This window comes from Berghia stephanieae, chromosome 6 (assembly GCF_034508935.2).
Source record: "Berghia stephanieae isolate SIO BIC M18660-M18661 chromosome 6, UCSD_Bste_1.3, whole genome shotgun sequence".
Lineage (NCBI taxonomy): Eukaryota > Metazoa > Mollusca > Gastropoda > Nudibranchia > Aeolidiidae > Berghia > Berghia stephanieae.
Genome location: NC_088365.1, coordinates 35,473,817 through 35,474,376, shown reverse-complemented (window position 1 = coordinate 35,474,376; position 560 = coordinate 35,473,817).

Sequence of the window (560 nt, the reverse complement as noted above, 5' to 3'; positions counted from 1 at the left end):
CTAGAGTACTACCTATAGTTACGTCATGACTAGACCACATAGCCGCACTACTGTAGGAGTGTTCATTGATAGAGGGATGCGTGTGTGTCATAGAAATAGCCTTAGTGTGTGTGTGTGTGTGTATATGTGTGTGTGTGTGTGTGTGTGTGTGTGTGATAGTCAAACTTTAGTAGGTTTAATGAAGTCTTGTCACACACGCGTGATACACCTATACGAATTTCCCTGCCACTGCCACCCAGACACACTAACATCTGACAAGGAGTGAGGGCTGTGGAAGAACCACAGACTACCGTGTGCAAACATTGGCGATTGGTATCGGATGGCAAACTGTGATCGTTTGAATTTGAAATGATTCGAAACACTCGTTACCCCTCCGCTCGCTCGAATCCTGATCGTCTCAAGCTCGTCTCACGTGTCAAGATCGTCTCAAGCTCACAACCCGCTTGATCGTTTTACGATCGAGTGATCGTTTTACTAACTCGCTCTTCCGGCATTGAGATCGAGCACTGACTCGTGGCTTGGCGCTCGGTCGTCGATCGAGTAAAAGCGATCAAATAACC